Source organism: Bacillus rossius, chromosome 3 (assembly GCF_032445375.1).
Source record: "Bacillus rossius redtenbacheri isolate Brsri chromosome 3, Brsri_v3, whole genome shotgun sequence".
In the NCBI taxonomy this organism is placed as follows: domain Eukaryota; kingdom Metazoa; phylum Arthropoda; class Insecta; order Phasmatodea; family Bacillidae; genus Bacillus; species Bacillus rossius.
In genome coordinates this window covers 113,897,910-113,915,682 of record NC_086332.1, presented here as the reverse complement: position 1 = coordinate 113,915,682, position 17,773 = coordinate 113,897,910, and the positions used below count along the sequence as shown (strand labels likewise).

Genomic DNA, 17,773 nt, shown 5'->3' with positions numbered 1-17,773 from the left:
TGTAGATAATAATTTACGGGTTTAAAATTAACCAGAAAGTATTTAATAGTGTGTATGATAAATGAATTATGAGTTCTTTTAAATTTTACACGTTTATTTTTTGAACTCCCTGTAAAAATGGTTCGTTTTATCAAAACTTATTTCAGACAAAAGTTTTAGATTAAATTTATGATATTTGCAAACAATCTAAACCGATTTGATAGTGTACCTACTAAGGAAGTTATTGATTTTTTTATTTTACCCGTTATTATTTTCAAACCCTTTGCAACAATGGTTCATATAATCAAAAATTGTTTCAGACTAAAGTTTTAGATAAAAATTATAAGATAAATACAAAATTTGCACTAATTTAATGTTGTGCCTCTGAGGGAAGTTATGATATTTTATGTCCTCCAACCCTTGTTTTGTCAACCCCTTTAAGGTATGATTGGTCATATTAAAAATGTTTTCAGACAAAATATTTTGATATTACTCCTACGATTTATAAACGTTTAAACGGATATGATATTTATCGTATAGTGGTAATGAAGGTGATTTTTTTGTTTATCCAATAAAACTTTCCCATTTCTACTCTTTGGTTGGATATTGCCCATTAAGGAACTCCACCGAAATTTTCCACTACTAGATTTTATGTATCAGTTTGACATGATTTGTGAAAAGTTACTTTATAGTGTCCACTAAATTTCGATATGTGTGTATGTATATATATAAATATATACATACATTTTCGGAAAACGTATTTCTTGGATATCTACCTAATAATTATATGCTTTTTACAGAAACATTTTTAAAATATAATTCCTGAAGATAGTTAAAAATTCAAGATAGTAGTATGTTTTGGTTCCTCCGGGCACAGGCTTCAGGCTGTGATGAGTGGTGCCGACCGAGCTCTGACGTCACGTCCATCTCCGATGGAGTTACGGCGGCCATCTTGGACTCAAAACTTCCTTAAAATTCCTCAAAAATGACTCAAAATGACTCAAAAAGGACTGAAAATGACTCAAAAATTCCCGCTTTGAGGAAAAAATTCTCGTTTTCTTCCTCAAAAATTCAAAAATTAGGATTTCGAAACACCTCAAAAGCCATTTTGCCTTAGAAAGAGAACCTTGTCCATATAGAGGCTTAAGCATCCATGTCTACAACCTACGATAAGCCTCTGACGTCATCATGGATTATGTCATCATGGCATATTACGTCCTTTTAAAATTTCAGTTACAGCCGCCATCGAATATCTTTATTTATTATCCGATTTTAATGAAAAAAAAATTTAAAATTTATAAAAAAAATAATTAATGAAATTTTAATAACAAAAATTTTTAAAAAAACATACATTTATGACATGGAGCACGGAGTCCTCGGTTCTAACCCAGTGAGGGCAAAAAAAATTAAAATGGCGACTAAACCTTCCTCCAAGGAAGCCGCTGGCAGTCTGACTCCCCCCAACCACTTATGTCAAAGTATGTATATATATCGTCACCTAGTATGACGTCATGTCCGCCATCTTGAAAACCCGTAATTTTAATGCTAGAAATTCGGAAAAAATTTAAAAATTAATAAAAAAATAATCAATCGAATTGAATAATAAAAATTTAATAAAATATTACTTAATAACCACTGTTGCACTTATCGTTACGGTCGCCATTTTGGATTATATAAATGTTGCATGTTTCGTTAATCCCGCCATTTTGGTTGAGTACGATGTCATCGTTACACTTTGTGTTACGAACGCCATATGATCCTATTAATGTGGCATGTTTCGTTACGGCTGCCAACTTGAAAATCCGTAAATTCAATGCTAGAAATTCCGAAAAAATTCCAAAAATATTCTAAATATTTACTTCAAATATATACTTCAAATATTTAGTTATTTAAACAATTTCGGTCCTCGGTTCGATTTCTGGCGAGAGTAAACAGTAATTTATTAATGTATTTAAAAAAATTCTCAATAAAAAGTAATAAAACATCTTACACCACACAAAATATTTTGAATAATGTCATCACTGTATCGATTATTGTTACGGCCACCATCTTGAAAATCTGTTATTCTTATGCTATAAATTCAGAAAAAAATCCAAAAAAAAATATTTAAAAAATTGCCTACTTCAAATGTTTAGTTATAAACAATTTCGGTCCTCGGTTAGATTTCCGGCGAGAGTAAACCAGTAATATATTAATATATTTAAAAAATTCTCAATAAAAAGTAATAAAAACGTCTAATGGCACACCTGACACTTTGAATTATGTCACCACTATCAATTATCGTTATGGACGCAATCATGAAAATCTTTAGTTATTATCCGATTTTAATGAAAAAAGTTCAAAATTCATCAAAAAATTAACATATTAGAATAATAATTGTTAAGATCGATTCCCGTTCTTGTTTCGAAACCGGTAAGAGCAAAAAATAAAAAACGACAGATCCTCCCTCCACAGAAGCCACCTATACTGACCTCTCACCACTAATGCCAAGGTATATATCGTCAAATGGTAAGACGTCATGTCCGCCACCTTGTCTTTGTCCGCTGGAGGCCGCCATCTTGTTTTCGTCTGCTAGAGTATGCTGATGCCATATTAGTATAATTTCCTGTTCACCATACGTTTGACCTCAACTGTTGACATTGAACTTTCACCTTGAACTTTAACTTTAACCCTGATGACCATAATGGATCCGACATTTTGTGTCCAGTACATGCTACCAGGTGCTACCACCTGCTAGAGGATATTGTCACCATCTTGTTTTCGTCTGCTGGTGGACACCATCTTGTGTGTGTACTCATCTTATAGAGTGCATTACCATCATGCTAGTTTTATTCTAACCCGCTAGAGTGCAGTAATAGTTAATTATTACTGAGGTTCCCGAAATCCGGAAATTTGGACGCTCTCTTGGAATCATGTAATTATTTAGCTAGAGATACGGGAAAAACAATCCAAAATTCATCAAAACATACATTCGTTAAAGTAATGATTGATTCAAAACTTGGATCGATCCCTGGATGATTTAAAATTAATATAACATCAATTTAGCATGATAGTGAAAGATTCTAAATGAAAAAAACACATTTTTTAAATACATTTTATTACATATCTTCAATTCTACTACAGAAACATCTGCGAAAGTTAACAATTTCATAAACATTTAGTTCCGCATCAGTGTGAAATGACAAATTATAAGCTACAATCGGTTTATATTAGACAGAGACCAACCAGAACTTTCACAGACATAGTCTTCCTCTTCTTGAGGGAGGTTATGGATACCGCGTTTAACAAATTGCTTCACATCGTTAGAACTGTAAATTACTGGAACCGATGTCTTGAATGCACACTTCTTCACTTTGTCATCTAACAGATATGGTTTGCCATAAACACAGTCCAGTCACAGGTTATACTTTAATGGACCGTTTATTGCTATGTCATCAGTAAGCTAATTGATTATGTTCTGCCTGATATCGACAAGAAAAATAAAAATTTCTTTAGCTCCAAATTCTCAATCACCTCCAAATGCTCAATCGGCTCCAAATGCTGAATCAGCTCCAAATTCTCAAACAACGCCAAACTCCAACAGCTCCAAAAGCTCCAACAGTTGCAAAAAGCGCCCAAAGCTCCAACAGCTCCAACAGCTCCAAAGCTCCAACAGCTACAAAGCTCCAACAGCTCCAAATGCACCAAAGCTCCAACAGCTCCAAGGGCTCCATAACTCCAACAACTCCAAAGTTCCAACAGCTCCAAAGCTCCAAATGCATCAAAGCTCCAATGCTTCAAAGTTTAATAGTCATTGGCTCCATCAGTCTATGACTTCAACAGTCTTTTGGCTCCAAAGGTTCAATTGCTCAAAGAACTTCAAAGTTCCAATTGTTTCAAGTGCTCCATCTGCATCATCTTCATTTGGCCCCCACTGATTTCAATTTTTTTTTATCGATTTTGACATGATTACTTGCATGAGTTTATTAGTATACAATTTGGCTGTCATTGGTGACTTTTTTACACATTTAAGTTATAGGTTTTATTTATAAATCAGATTTCGAGAAATGATAGAATCCACTTTGAAATTAATATTTATTTTTCTCCAAGTTTAAACATGTGCATTTAATTTAAGCCATTATTGTATGTAGCCAGCTTCCCTCAGTTCTTTGAGTGTGAAGGATATTTCTTTGATGCCTGAATAGTTTCCTGCACAAAGCGAACCATGTAGAAGTCTTAGCCTGTCAACCAATATGTTAGGATCTTCCCATGAGGTATAATCAATCTCTTCTGCTACATTCATCTTCCTTGCATGTTTATAATAAATATTATTATCTCTGGTGTATTCCGTTTTAACACAAACCACAAGGTCACTTTCGTCACCGAGCCAGTGATTATAACAAGCTTGATCAGAATAGTTTATTTTATTACGAAGTTTCCATCGTTTTGGTTTTAGGCCACCATCACAGTCTTCGATCTTGACTGCTTTAGGTGCTTCAGCACAGTACTTAATCATGTCAGCCTTAGATTTGTCAACACAATCATCGATCATGTCAGCATCAGATGTGTCACCACAGTCTTCAATCATGTCAGCTTCAGATGATTCATCACAGTCTTCAGCCTTGTCAGCTTCAGGTGGTTCTCCATCTTTCACATTTTCATGGAGACGACTAGATGTTGGTGTAAATATCTTTTCATTTCTAATGAGGTTGCTACTTTCTTCGTTTGTTATGATTATTTAATTTTTATCGTGATCTAGATCAGTATTTTTAGCATTAGCTTTTTTGCATTCTTCGTAATCATTATTGTCGTCTAATATTTCGCCTTCGTTCCTCTTCTGCGATGTTGTAGCCCAGTGTTCGTTATCTTTCCTCACCTTAGTTGTAAAGGTCTTGCAATGTCTATTCAAGTAATGTCTTCTACCAAAGGATTTCTGACACTGACTGCAATTAAATGGTTTTTGACAAGGACCCAAAATACACTCGCTTCTCTCATGTCATTTAGCATTCTTTCTCAAGGTAAACACCTTGCTGCAGTATCTACAGTGATGTCGTTTTGATAAAGCTACAGACAATGGACCAGGGTACATGTTAGCTTCTGCGACTTATGGCAGATGCCTAATAAGAGTTTTAAATTGAAACCATTACTTAAAAAGAATTTTTTAAATATTTCGTCAGCGAGAGTTAATTTATCTCATGCAAAAGTACTTGTTGTAAGTAGTTCTGCTTTTCAACAACAGATGACGCCACGTGTTGCTTGCAGGTAAATAATATTTATTTATTTTATGCGGGATGCGGGATGCTCACTAACGATCGCAAAAGAAGGATGGCTTCGCTAGACTCCAAGGAGAAGGAAGTTCGTCCTTCCTGTTAGTGCTTCTCAGATTTCTCAAAGCTTATTATTATTTGACTGAGAAATGATTTTTTTTTTAAATTCTACCTGCTATAAATATTGCAAGTGTTGATTAAATACCTAGCAGAAATTCACTAATTAAATGTAACCTTGAATAAAATTACATGTCTCATTAAGAGTAAAACACTTTCATGGAGAGATCGGTTCCTCAGAAATAACCAGAAGCACTTAGAGAAACCACAGGAATAATCGCAAGCACACGGAAAAAACCATCAAAATATTGACAAGAATAATTGGGAGCACACGGAGAAAACCATCATAATATTGACAAGAATAATCGGAATCACACGGAGAAAACCGTTGCACGTTTTCTTTGATATCATAAAATTACAAAAAGAATTTAAAAAATAAAAATAAATTTAAAAAATTTAAAATAAAAACAAAAAAATTACAAAAAAATACACAAAAACAGATTCTGCTAGCTTATGAACTTCTCATTGATGAGCACAGATAGAGTTCTAGTCCAAGCCAGAATGTTTTGTATTTTTTGTAATTTTTTTGTTTTTATTTTGAATTTTTTTGAATTTAGTAAGTAATCATGTTGTTGTGAAAGATATATATATATATATATTTTTTTAAGGTACAAGTTAAACTCTTCTAACAGCTTGATATGTCAGAATGTACTAGGTATTAAAGGTATACTTAACTTTTAACTTAATCACTATGCCTATGCAAGAAGACTCTTAACTTAAATTATTATATTAACCTGCTCTTATAAGGAATTTTTAGGGTGTTGGTAGCACTCTGATTACCACAATTAGACGGAGGAGTACTTATAATTTATTTCGTTGACGCGGAACACACGTCAATGTCCGCGGAGCTGATAGCATGGTGAAGGGAAGGAAGGGGGTGTGTTTTACGTGTTGGAGGCCTGAGATCAAATCGATGGAAACGTCGTAATAAAATAAATTATCCTGATCAAGCTGACATGATTGAAGACTATAGTGACACATCTGAAGCTGACATGATCGATGACCGTGCTGACACATCTAAGGCTGTCATAACTGAGTACTATGCTGAAGCCCATAAAGCAGGCAAGATCGAAGACTGTGATGGCGGCCTGAGACCAAAACGATGGAAACGTCACATAAACATAAATTATCCTGATCTATCTTGTGATAATCACTGGTTCGATGACGAAAGTGACCTTGTGGTTTGTGTTAAAACGGAAGACACCAGAGATAATAATATTTATTATAAACATGCAAGGAAGATGAATGTAGCAGAAGAGATTGATTATACCTCATGGGAAGATCCTAATATATTGGTTGACAGGCTAAGACTTCTACATGGTTCGCTTTGTGCAGGAAACTATTCAGGCATCAAAGAAATATCCTTCACACTCAAAGAACTGAGGGAAGCTGGCTACATACAATAATGACTTAAATTAAATGCACGTGTTTAAACTTGAAGAAAAATAAATATTTATTTCAAAGTGGATTCTATCATTTTTCGAAATCTGATTTATAAATAAAACCTTTAACTTAAAGGTGTAAAAAAGTCACCACTGACAGCCAAATTGTATACTAATAAAGTCATGCAAGTAATCATGTCGAAATCGATAAAAAAAATTGAAATCAGTGGGGGCCAAATGAAGATGGTGCAGATAGAGCACTTGGAACAATTGGAACTTTGAAGCTCTTTGAGCAATTGAACCTTTGGAGCCAAAAGACTGTTGAAGTCATAAACTAATGGAGCCAATAACTATTAAACATTGGAGCGTTGGAGCTTTGAAGCATTTGGAGCTTTGGAGCTGTTGGAGCTTTGGAGATGTTGAAGTTATGGAGCCTTTGGAGCTGTTGGAGCTTGGAGCATTCGGAGCTGTTGGAGCTTTGAAGCTGTTGGAGGTTTGGAGCTGTTGAAGCTTTGGAGTTTTTGGAGCTGTTGGAGCTTTGTACGCATTTTGGAACTGTTGGAATGTTTGGAGCTTTGGAGGTGTTAGAGCTTTGGCGCTGTTTTAACTTTGGAGCTGTTGGAGCTTTGAAGCGTTTGGAGCTTTGGAGCCGATTTAGCATTGGGAGCTGATTCAGCATTTGGAGCCGATTGAGCATTTGAATTTGATTGAGCATTTGAGGCCAAATAAATTTTATTTTTCTTGACGATATCAGGCAGAACATAATCAATCAGCTTACTAATGACATAGCAACAAACGGTCCATTAAAATATAACTTGTGGCTGGACTGTGTTTATGGCAAACGATATCCGTTCGATGACAAAGTGAAGAAGTGTGCATTCAAGACATCGGCTCCAGTAATTTACAGTTCTAACGATGTGAAGCTAATTGTTAAAGACGGTATCCATAAACTCTGTCAAGAAGAGGAAGCCAATGTCAGTGAAGGTTCTGGTTGGTCTCTGTCTAGTATAAACCGATTGGAGCTTAGAATTAGTCATGTCACACTGATGCGGAACTAAATGTTTATGAAATTGTAAACTTTCGCAAATGTTTCTGTAGTATAATAGAAGATATGTAATAAAATGTATTTTGAAGAAAAAATGTGCTATTTTATTTTCGAACCTGTCACTATTTAGCTAAAATTATGTTATATTAATTTTATATAATCCAGGGATCGAATCAAGTTTCGAATCAATCATAACTTAAAAGAGTGAATGTTTTGATGAATTTTGGTTTTTTTTTTCCCGAATCTCTAGCTAAATAATTACACGATTCGAAGATAGCGATCAAATTTCCAGATTGCGGGAACCTCAGTAATAATAAATTATTACTGCACTCTAGCGGGTTAGAATAAATATAGCAGAATGGTAATGCACTCTATAAGACGAGTAAACAGACAAGATGGTGTCCTCCAGCAGACGAAAACAAGATGGTGGCAATGTCCTCTAGCAGATGGTAGCTTCTTGTAGCATGTACTGAACACAAAATGTCGGATCCATTATGATCGTCAAGGTCAAAATCAAATTTCAAGGTCAAAGCCAGATTTCAAGGTCGAAGTTAAAATTTAAAGATCATTGTCATATTTCTAGGTCAAGTTCAAGGTCAAGGTCAAAATTCAAGGTCAATGTCAATGTTCAAGGCAAGATCAAAGTTCAGGGTAAAGGTCAAAGTTCAATGTCAACAGTTGAGGTCAAAGGTATGGTGAACAGAAAATTATACTAACATAGCATCAGCACACTCTAGCAGACGAAAACAAGATGGCGGACTCCAGCGAACGAATACAAGGTGGTTAACATTTATGTCATACCAGTTGACGTTATATACCTTGGTATTGGTGGTGAGTGGTCAGTCTAGGTGGCTTCTGTGGAGGTAGGATCTGTCATTTTTTATTTTTTGCTGTTACCTTTTTCGAAACAAGGACGGAAATCGATCTTATCAATTAGTATTTTTAATAATTAATTTTTTGATGATTTTGATTTTTTTCATAAAAATCGTATAATAAATAAATATTTTCATGATGGCGTCCATAACGATAATTGATACAGTGGTGACATAATTCAAAATGTCAGGTGTGCTATTATAAGTTTTTATTACTTTTTATTGAGAATAATTTAAATATATTAATATATTACTGGTTTTCTCTCACCGGAAATCGAAACGAGGACCGAAATCGTTTAAATAACTAAATATTTGAAGAAGCAATTAAAAAAAAAAATTTAGAATTTATAGCATTGAAATTACGGATTTTCAAGTTGGCGGCCGTAACGAAACATGCCACATTAATAGGATCATATGGCGGTCGTAATGTAAAGTGTAACGATGACATTGTACTCAACCAAAATGGCGGGCGTAACGAAACATGCAAATTTATTTAATCCAAAATGGCGACCGTAATGATAAACGCAACAGTGGTTTTTAAGTGATATTTTATTAAATTTTTATTATTCATTTCGATTTATAATTTTTTTATTAATTTTTAAAAATTTTCCAGAATTTCTAGCATTAAAATTACGGATTTTCAAGATGGTGGACATGACGTTATACTAGATGACTTTGACATAAGTGTTGGGGCGAGTCAGTCTTACAGCGGTTTCCTTGGAGGAAGGTTCGGTCGCCATTTTTATTTTATTTGTTGCCCTTACTGGGTTTGAACCGAGGACTCCGAGCTCCATGTTATAAATGTATGTTTTTTTTTAATAAAATTATTAAAATGTAATTTATTAATTTTTTTATTACTTTTTAATTTTTTCATTAAAATCGGATAATAAATAAAGATTTTCAAGATGGCGGCCGTAACGGAAATTGTAACGGTGACGTCATATGCCATGGTGACATAATCCCTGATGACGTGAGGTTTATCGGAGGCTGTAGACATGAATGCTTAAGCCTCTATATGGACAAGGTGTTCTTTCTAAGGCAAAATGACTTTTGAGGTTTTTCGAAATCCTAATTTTTGAATTTTTTAAGAAGAAATCGAGAAAGTTTGCCTCAAAACGGGAATTTTTAAGTCCTTTTTAGTAATTTTTGAGGAATTTAGAGGAATTTAGAGGAATTTTTGAGTCCAAGATGGCCGCCGTAACTTCATCGGAAATGGACGTGACGTCAGAGCTCGGTCGGCACCACTCACCACAGCCTGAAGCCTGTGCCCGGAGGAACCAAAACATACTACTCAAGATTTTAGAACACACTTCGGTAGAGTATATGTTAAATTTATTTTGCAATGCTACAAAATAAATATGATACTTAAAAATACCTGTTTTGCGATCTCGGAAAATGGAAGTCTCATAGATAAGTTTAAAATGAACAAAATTTTGCTTCTATACTACAAAACATATTTTTGGCATCTATTTTATTAAAAATGTGTACTGTTTATACTATAAATTACTTTGAGTTGTGTGTTCCCGCAGTTTGAAAATCTCGCGCATCGTGAAATATTCAAAAGCATAGTAATCCTTATATGTACTGAAACATGTATTTTATAGTATTTACTACAAAAAATATATTGGTATCGAATCAATTTAGCAAGGTGTTTTTTGTATTCTTTTTGAGTTGTAGTAATTTAAAGTTACTTTACACTATTTAAAAAAATTGGAGTAGACATGATATGTTTTATAAAAATATGTGTATGACAATATTCTTGTGTAATATGCATCAATATACACTGTTACAATCAAGCTTATATTTCTCTATCCTTTTTTTTAAAATCACAGTTACAGTTAATTATTTTTCTGTGCCGGCATTAAATGTGCGGTATGTTAAAGTTATGCTCGGACTACAAACTAAAATAGGCCTCTTCCTTTTGCAACTCTCTTTCTTGCAGTCATGCTTTTATTACGGAGTGTTTCTCCAAAAAAAAGTCGTAAAATATTTTCAGAAACAGAAATCTTTCCTTAAAAGTAGCACATCTAAGGCAGTTTACATTGCATACTAACAGCCTTAGTATTTTTTAAAAATAAATTTCTTAAAATTTATTCATTTTTGCTGTAACATAATATTGATTGTGTTAATTTATTTTTCCTTTCTTCTTCATGCGCATGATTCAGTTGCCTGCAAAATGTTCATTTCATATCTGAACGAGTTTTCGTGAAAATTTTCCGTGCGTTTTCGAGAGAACAGTAATAAAGTATACTTACTTGTTGGCCTAGTGAACTCAAAGTTTATCATTTTTTCTGTATCTCCCTTTCTTGTAACCACAATCCCTTTCGGTATGAAAGAGTGCTATCTCACCTTTTTAATTAATCGTTGTTTAGGATTAGGAAATACCTGTATTTTTAGTATTGCTAACTTGAATGTCGAAGAAGCGGGTATTTGGTGGTGACTGTGATTCAGCTGGAATATGCAGTGGACTCGTCATTGCGAGGCTAACGACTCATTGCCAAGTAAGTTATCGCGTGTCTTCAGTTCCGAAAAACATTACAGGTAGTACTCGTGGGGACAGGAGTGTTTGTGGCGGTGAAGGGCAGTACAGTCTGGCCTAGAACATTGTAGCCGGGCGTATACCAGACTGGCTGGCGGGTAATATGGCCTTAACTTCAATCGACAGTGTGGACAAGGAAACGTGCCTGTTTCTTACCCTTCAGCGCGCTTTGTTCACGTCTGTTGTCAACGGCAGCCGCAAGAAAGAAAGGGGGGGGGGGAAGATAACTGAGATGATATATCACCTCCTCTCCCCCCCCCCCCTCTCCATGTTATGAAAATGTTTTTGATATTTCGGTGAAGACAGTATGAAATTTTTGATGATTCAAGATAAGTTATCACAAAGCTTGGAACAAGCTCCACAAGGAATGACTCATGTTGATATTAGTTATGTAATTGGCCAAACCCATTTTTGTTGACGTAAGGCTTTGAATACACAAAATCTAATTTTACATTAATTTTTAATTTTTCTGTCCAAATTTCCGTCTCAAAAAATTCCTGTATCCGCCACTGTGTGTTAATTTCTCCTCTCATTGGAACACATCTGCTGGAGAAGCTAGTCCCGAACTAAGCAGTTGTTTAAGAAAGAAGCTATTTCCTAACAGAACATCCGTTACTTGCCTGACGATAACTACAAATAATTGAAAACATTTCCACAAAAAAAATTAGTTGTATTTTGTGGAGAAATTCATCTTCTTGTGGCGCTTGACCAACCAACAGAGTGAGACAGTAGTAACTAGGCCTGTCACATGCAGGGCTGTTTCCAAGCGACTCCCGCCTCAGATTATCCATTTTGATAGGGCTAGATTAGAAATCAATACATCTAAATAAGAAATCAAACTACTGATTGATTAATTTCATCAAGCAATACAAAATATAGGTTTGCAGATGCAGTTTTTATTTCTCCTTTGAATTATGTTACTATGGCCAAGAAAATTATATAGGAAAACATGGTATCTCTCATTAGTAAGAGCCATTCTCGAGTGCACCCCCAATGGATGGCGCTTTCTATTCGTGCCTCAAGACCTGATGTTCCATAGGCTAGCTGGAGTACGGGGTGAAAGTGTTAACAAATCATCGCCAGTTCCTATATACATAATTGACCAATCATTTCATAGGTTTGCATTGAGTGTCAATTGGAGGCTTAAATTTCCTTCGTGATCCTAATTAAAAATAATTTTTGAGTGAAAAATGTTTTTCATAACTGTGAACAATGAGTCTGCTTCACATTTAAAAATAAATTATGTAATTTAATATAAAAAAAATAACAGTATACTATTTAATGCGTGCAGAAAATATATTGCTTATGAAGTCTTTAAGCTTTATTGTCTTGGTTGGTTTTAAGTGTACTTTATTTCTGTTAATGTAGTAGTTCTGTCAATTTAATTTTCTGTCAAGGTGTGTTCAAAAAATTAAAGTAAAAGGTGTAAATTCTCCTGTGATATAAGTCCAGTTGACTCAATTTTTACGTTGCTTTGTTAGTAAACATGTCTGAAAAGTATATGTACATTGTTAGTCACATTAGATGTTTAGTTTGTTGTTAGCTGTCAAAAACTTTAAAAGTGTTTGGTGTCGTCAACGATTTGTTATTTTAATTATTTGTTTAACAAAATGATTCAGAAAATTTACATCAACTGTGGTTTTAATAATTTATTAAAGAGTATAAAAGTGTTATTGTTTTTGCAACGGGAGCACTCAGCTCCAGACGAGGGCTCAGCCAGTGCGAGAAGCTAACGCAGGTCACGCCAGCAAGTGCGGCTGCCTGCAGAACGCCAGCGTGCGGCGGGAAGTCGCCCTCCAGGCGTTCGGCCTCAGACTCTCCCTGTGGTCAGCGCGTAGTGAGCCTGTGCCACGCGGGGGTGCAGAGACCGGGGGCTCGATTCTGAACTGCACACTGCGAGTAGGTGGCAGGTGCGAGTGTTAAATTAAATTTTTATTAAGTTAAAATTTGCACTGAATGTTTTTTTTACAGTATATTAAGACACCTTTGTTGCATTTTAGTTAAATGAAGTATAGAAGAAGAAAAAAATATATATGTACATTTCCTAAGTTACCTATTTTATATATCACTACTGAAATATTCATGTTATTTCAGGATATTGTCAAATTACAGCAATGTATTTATTTCTATTCATATATGTATCTGCTTTTGTCAGCAAATATGGAGGCTGTTTTTCTGGGCACATTATCTATCGTGTGTGCGAAGAACCGAATTCATTCTTCTCTACTGATATACAAATTGTCATGCTTACTTTTATACCTATTGGGATGAGAGACAATATGGAAGAAATTAAACATCGTGTAAGGCGGGCTTAGTAGCAACCTGAAGTGTCTCTGCTAGTCGATATATCACAACATTTTTTTTAAATACAAATATTATTTTGTAAACTGTGCTTATGGAATATTGTCGTAATTACTTTTATTAGACTTATTTTGCTTTGTGTGATTAAGTTTTTCATATTTGGTATAAAACAAAATAGATAATTGGTGATATAATAAATCAAATTAGTTTAAATATTCAAATAAATTATTTAATAAGGTTTTCTTGAAGCTTCCATTGTCTTAAAACCATGAATACATCGCTGCTGAAGTGTACATTACAACATTTCATTCATTGTTGTGCCACTAATCGAGCTTTACAAGGATAAAGCTTATTAAAATATTTTTTTAAGGCATAAAACCACACTTTTGACACAGCAAAAATTATTTACTTTACTATGGGAAGTTATTATGCAACCAAAGCCAAAATTATAAAACGTATTTTTTAATATTTGTATAAATTTATATTTTTTTCCTTGGTAATTTTATGTTGTATGGGTATTGCTGTCAATTTAACCAAATATTAATAAAACACCAAAAATGTAAGCGATCGATTCTAAAACCATTTTATCACTTGATTTGATTTTTATAATGTTCTTCTACACGTCACTTCAAAAAATTTAATGTAAATGAAGTGTCACCGAATGGAAACAGTTCTTTTCAGCTCTGGACTAAATTAGATGAATTATTTCTTCTTTATGAGCTAATTAAGAAACGTATTCATCTAATATTATTTTAAGAAGTATACAAGAGAATTAGAGTTTGGTTTAACGTAAAAAACTTGTAACATATACCTCATTGTAAAATAAAATATATTTAATTCATAAGGATAGTCCACGTCCACATTAATAAACGTATTCATTTTTACAGTTGATTTTGACAACCAGTCATGCCTTTTTAATATGTTATTTTGTGTTAGTTTATTAGTGTGTTGTATAACATATTAAGCTTTTTGAGTAATTACAATAAGCCTTTACGTTTTGAAGTATTTATCAAGAAACAACCAAAGTTAAAGATAAGTGAAATCTTCATCGTTAACTAAAATCCTTAGTGAAAAGGAAAACACCTCGTATTCCTATTAATTGCTCTTTAGAACATCAATAATATATCGACATTCGTTTACTTGTTAATTTCTTCAGTTACAAAGTTAATATAAATTTATAATAATTTAAATTACTTTTGTATTTATTGTTAATTTTAAAATCAATTTTAAACATTTCTGTAGGCCTAACTAGTACGAAATAATTTAGCGAACGGGCAGAAATAAGTATGAAATATTATTACAAAAATTAGAGAAATAAAGTAGCTTAACTTCGTTTTTGGGTTGTAGCCGCGTCCAAGGTGAATATATCACGGACATTTTGGTGAACATTGCAGTCGCCATCATCAGGGCAGAGTAGGTAACTCTGCAGTACAAAAAGTATGTGACTCTTCAGACAATGGCAGAGAAACCTGCGATATTTTTTAATTAGAGAAATAAATACTATAAATAATATTTTTTTTTCAAAAGGTAAAGTATATATAATGTAATAATAAAGTATATACAAAATTATGATATAAAATTCAAATACAGGATCAGAAACACGTCATGTTGGCCATCATGTTTCGTTTATTGGCACATGCACTTTAAAGTTGTGCTACAGATAAACGATACCTACAACATTGAGATGTTAACTCATAAATATAATAAAGCTAGTTTAATCACTAATTCTTAAAGTTATGTTTATTTCATATTAAAATTATTAATTTTTACAAAATATATTGCAAGGTAGTTTCACTATGACAAAAATTTTATTTGACACACCAATATTTTTGGTACGTTCCTCGTTGTCCCGAAACGCGAAAACGTAATGGTGCATGCTGCCACAAGCGCGACTCCGCCATCTTGACAGCTTTGCCTAGTGGGCATGGCAGGGAATAACCACGCTATTCCCCAGCATGCAACACGAGTGGCACCGCCTAGCAGTGCTCGGAGGCTACACGTGGGCGGAAGTCTTGATGTCGCCTGCCCCAGGTTTGGTAACTGAGGACACCGATACCGGCGGACTGCGGGTTGTCGTGAGCGGGGGTCACGGCAATGCGAGGCTAATGCAGTTTGTCCCGGCGAGAACACACTTGCTCGTCGCTGCTACCACGTCTCGCCTTGTGCCGTGTCAGTTCGTGATTGGCATTCAGTCTTTCTGGGCGTGTTGAACAACTAACTCTTGGTTCAAATTTGGCACTGAGATTACTATATATTTTTTTCAATGAAAACACTGCATCTATGACCCTTCCAGACAACAAAGGACTGGGCTGGAAGTTATATTGTTTCACATTAACTTGTTATTAAATATATTTGGGTATATTCTGTAGAAATATAATTTTGTTGCTGGCACTTAAGTCAGGATTTTCTAAATTATATACGTAACACGAGTGGTTTTTTTTTTGCGCGAAAATATTACACGACTACCTATGTGTCGAAGAACTGTAGCTCTGTTTCTTGATTGGTTGATTTCTTTCAGCTACAAGCCAACTGTCGATACAAATGTTAAAACAACTCAGTGAAAAAGCAAACGCGTCTTGAATGCCCTGGCCAAATAAGGCACTGGCTTATATTGCAGACGCCTACCAATCACAAGGGAGAAACCGGTATAACATATTAAAATCTAATGAGCGTTCAGAATTTATTTTTGCAGAAAAAAAAAATCCATTACCTAACACTAGAGGCACCTGTCATTAGCAAAACGTTTCGGTTCAAGATATTTCTGAAAACACTGTGGCTCATTCTCACTATTTCATATGACAATTTACTGCCAAAATTCGCTGTGTTATTTCGTGACACTCTATACTGCAAATGTTTCTACACTTGACTGACGTCATTAGATCACCTTTTATTTGACTCGCCCTGTAGGAATAGTTACCAATGACAAGAGCCTATAAAACCTGTTAAAGTATCATGACTGATCCGGAGCGGAGGTTGAAGGCGGAGCAACCAATGAAAACGTGAAATGGACTTTTTTAATGCACACGTTTTGGAATACACCCTGGCACCAGAAAAAAAAGAAGCGAACTCTACAGTTCTCTATGCAATCTCAACGGCCACAACCATAATAAACATATTGTGGGAAACATTTACACAACGTGTCACACATTCAACACGCGTGTGCCTACGAGACACACGTGTGCCTAGTTGGCAGGAAGGCCACCGGGGCTGGCAGCGCCACTCACCTCGGGGCTTGTGCGCGCGGGGTTGGCAGGCCTGGCGTGGCGCTGCTGCGGTCCCGTCCAGAGGGAGCCGGCGACTGCTCTGGCGGTCTTATAGCGGCGAGGGGCGGCGAGGGGCGGCGCGGGCGGCGTGGGGTGGGTAGGGGCGGCCCGCTGCAGCTCCTCATGCTGGGCGGGGCCTCGTGACGTCAGCGGCGCAAGAGCCCCGCCCACCGCTCACCCCCCCGCTTCTTGTGGTCAGTGGGGGGAACTGATATTGCTGGCGGTACTAAAAAAAAAAACTAACATATTTTGGTTAATGTGATGCTTTCCCAAAATTGTTCACGCAAGCGTCATAACACACACGCGTCGTATAAATAGATATTCTACGATCCCCTTAATTTAATTTATTTGTTCATTCCGACGATTTCCTTATGGCAAAAATAAAAAAAACTGTTGACTGCAGTTTACAAACAAAATATGCCATAACTTCCTGACGAGGTAAGTAATAAACACCATTTTTAAAGTCCATCGGTAACAGAAACAATTAACTTTTTTTATTTCTAGTTAGTACGCCTAGTTAAGGATTTATTTTAGTGAAGTAACATCAATTAAAAGGTTATTAAACCACAATATTTAGCACAATGCAGGTTTCTTTCCACCAAATGACCAAAGTTTGACAATCTTGAAAAATTCACTACCTTAGACAAAGCAACAAGTCGGAGTTGCGCGTTATAAGAATGCACGGATATATATTTCCAATCAAACTTTTATCAGTGGCGTTAAATTCAGAATGCTACAATTTCTCCTGCGTGACTTATGAAGTGTTTATTTGGTAAAATTAGGGTTTGTTTACCGAAGAGGATTTATATATATATATATATATATATGTGTGTGTGTGTGTGTGTGTGTGTGTGTGTGTGTGTGTCATAAAGCATTGCGCAATTTTTTTTTAATTTTTTACCATGTGAGTATAAGTAGATTTTAGGGGTTTTGATGTCTACGAGAAGTAGAAAACAATCGGTATTATATTGGGAATTGTTTAAGTAAGCCTACAGTTATTATGTTGCAGTGTGGCGCTCGTAGGAGAAG

At 35.1% G+C, this 17,773-nt stretch overlaps 1 protein-coding gene across 1 annotated transcript in view; it reads right to left on the bottom strand.

The window, feature by feature from the left end:
* LOC134531490 (thyrostimulin alpha-2 subunit) overlaps positions 1–16,778 on the bottom strand; it is a 111,605-nt gene extending 94,827 nt beyond the window's left edge. The window contains exon 1 of the mRNA XM_063367199.1: positions 16,706–16,778. The gene's annotated coding sequence lies outside the window, so the exon portion shown is untranslated. The remainder of the gene's footprint in view (positions 1–16,705) is intronic.
* Positions 16,779–17,773: the final 995 nt, after the last annotated feature.